We start from the raw sequence: 3,137 nt of genomic DNA on the forward strand, positions 1-3,137 counted from the left end.
ATTTATTATAATAGTAATTAGGGTGATCCTAATCTGAATGGCACTGATACTGCTAGTTATTACCAAGTTATTTTAACAAGTTAATTGTAGTGAAAAGAATGTACGCAATAACATCCGACCAAAAACCGTAATAACAAAACTATTTAGAATCGTTCTAAATACCAGTGACATTGTTGCGGTGACGGCGCCCCATAAACAGCCAATTACAAGCCCTAGATAATGTATTTACCTGCACATGGACAAAAAAAATTCGTAACGAAATTTGGCTGCTTGGCTCTTTGAGGTTACAATGGCAGACCATTTCATGTGCTCAGGGAAATTTAATTGTAACTAAGTTATAAGATTTAGGTATTTATTTGGCAAGGTTGCTTAACTAATAAAAACATTTGGCTATAACTTAGCAGGGGCGGCTCTACGCTATTCAGGAGGAGGCGTGATATTTGAGTGAAAGAGCACGCGCACGCGTTGCTGGGGTGGTCCCGGGGCCAGCGCCCCCCGCTCCCACCTGGAAATTCAGACAGCTGTAATGGTCACACTCAGAGAGAAATCCTAAATTTCTAATCTAACTGCCAGTGAGACTGGCGCTTTTTTTACTTTTGGCGCCATTTTACTAGTATCATATATACAGGGATGAGATTCTTGATCCGCGAATTTCGAGAGATTTGACAGTCCAGGGAGTCGTTTTTTGTGAAACCGTCTAAATTCCGTGTGAGAAACATTGGGAGGGGGTAACAATGTAAACAATTTAAATTAATATAACCTCCCAACAGCACCGTGACTGTAACTGTAGATGTAGACAGTACCTGACAGCGAAGTTATACAGTTATCGTTTTTGCATACCAGAAGAGAAAATATCCTCCGTTAATTCACAGGCTGCAGTAGAGGGGCAGACCATTTGAAGGTAGGCTGATCAGCGATACGACGCATGCCTGGCCTGGGGCCGGTTTACATGTTGCTGTGTGCCTGTGTGCATGCTATTGCAGCTGATTGTTTTCATTACGCATTGTGTTTTTTTTCATGTCAATTTTCGTCGGCAGCAAGGCAGCTTATGTCTTGAGAAAACAATGCAAGCGACGGGTGGAAACGAAAAATATCATTGTCTAGAATATTTAATAAAAAAGACTCTACCCTATTTTCAGCCGCCCCTGATTTCCTATTCATTAGTTTCGTTTTGTTCCTTATTGAACAAACTTGAAAAGGTGATTCAAAGAGTCTCCTATAATGTGTTCAGAATAGCTTTAAATGGCACCAAATTGCACATTCTTTTAAAGAGAAAAAAAATTACGGGGGAGCATGACCTACGGTCCTCGCATTGGCTTCGCTCCTTCTGTTATGTTAATGTTAAAATTTCAGCTGAAATTTAATTAAACCAATACTCACATCCGCTGCATATAGTTTCAGTTATAATATGGATAAATTGTGCCCTAAAAATGAAATCGTTCGGTCAAATAGCATTTAAGGAATAAATATAATTGCACTTTTGTGATTACCCTCGGTCTATAACGTGCCAAAATAAATGGTCAAATACTGAGGCAACTTTTTGGGGGTGGCAGCCAGGTCGCGGGTGGTCATGGCGCCGTTCAAATTTTGTAGCGTTGATGTGTAATTAATTATAACAATTAAATTAAGGTATCTGGTAACAAATACGTGTGGGTAGGCCTATAGACGATTTTGTTATACAGTAAGTACAGCTGTATGCACTAAAATCTAGAGGCTACTGTCCCTTTAATATACAGCCACTATCATTGTCCAAAAATAACTAAAAACAGTGTTTCAACATTAATACATGATTTTTTTTGGACAGTGCACACTGATTCAGCACAGCAAAACGTGCACTTGCATGACGGGTTTCATAGTTTTTATGTTTGATTGCGGTTATAGGGGTGTACAACAGCAGATAGCTCTAGGCGTCCATAGGCAGCAGGCCTGAAAAATTAACTGTATATTAATGCACATTTGCAATGCCAGCAATGCACAGAAGCATCAGTTTCCCATATATTGCAAATTTTAAAAAAATAAATCTATACCGCCCTTCCAGAGCGATCCCCAATCAGGGCGCTACGGCGCAGCGCACACTCTCAAGCACGTCTATAACCATTGCCCCCCCAAATGTCATTATACTTTCCTACGGGCTGAATGCAAGCTTCGGCTCGAGCAACAGATGTGGGAGAACTCGCGATGTATACGCCAGCACATTCATCCCACGCGGTCGTGCCTTACATAACGCAGATAGGAATTAGAGGAATTTGCTTCCTTGGAAGCGAGTCTCCCACGCATTGCGACGTGAGCAGAGATGGCGGGGTCCGGTGGAGGGGGGGGGTAGGCGAGAGCTAACCTTCGGGGTGAAATCGAGCGCGGCCGACCGGCGCTACACTCGCGTGCTACTTACCTCGACGGTGTGATATTGAACGAAACCGAGTTAGCTTTTGTGCAGCCAGCGTTTTTCTGCGCCGGTTCTCGTTGTGAGCCGCTCAGTGGGAAAGCCGCCCCATCGTTGCTCTAGACCACGCTGTGGTGCGAAGCGCTGGAAAGTTGACAACATGGCGTATAATATTTTGGGACGGCTGCCGAATTCGATATGATATATTTCGACATTTGTTTTGATTTCAATCACATACATATGGCCACCAAATATTTTCCCAGGAGGTTTCTCTTCCTGTTTGTTGATAATGTAATACACTGCCTGCTTATCCACTTAGATGTCCCTCACTTCTGCCTATATATTCTATATAATATATAGGATATATAGGCAGAGTGAGGTATATATATATATATCAGGAGTATTATATATATATACCTATGCGCAAATGCATCTGGGTCACATGTCGTGGGGCATGCATGTGTCTGGGGAGCATGGCAACGCTCAATATCTGCACGGCGTCTCTAATAAAGAAGCCTGATTCCCCTGAAGAATTCGTCTGCGGAGAGTATATATATATATATTTGCGAAAGCAGTGTCAGAGAACACGGATATCACGCGACGTTACAGCTAAATCGATACTGACTAGACATGCACAACCCATTAACTTGTACATATCCACTGCTCATTATACCCGCGGCGTCTGTTTGCAACGGCGAGTTAATGAACAAGCCAGAAACACATCGATATATATATATATATATATAATAGTATAAAG

The sequence above is a fragment of the Priapulus caudatus genome, unplaced genomic scaffold (assembly GCF_000485595.1).
Source record: "Priapulus caudatus unplaced genomic scaffold, Priapulus_caudatus-5.0.1 Scaffold399, whole genome shotgun sequence".
Lineage (NCBI taxonomy): Eukaryota > Metazoa > Priapulida > Priapulimorpha > Priapulimorphida > Priapulidae > Priapulus > Priapulus caudatus.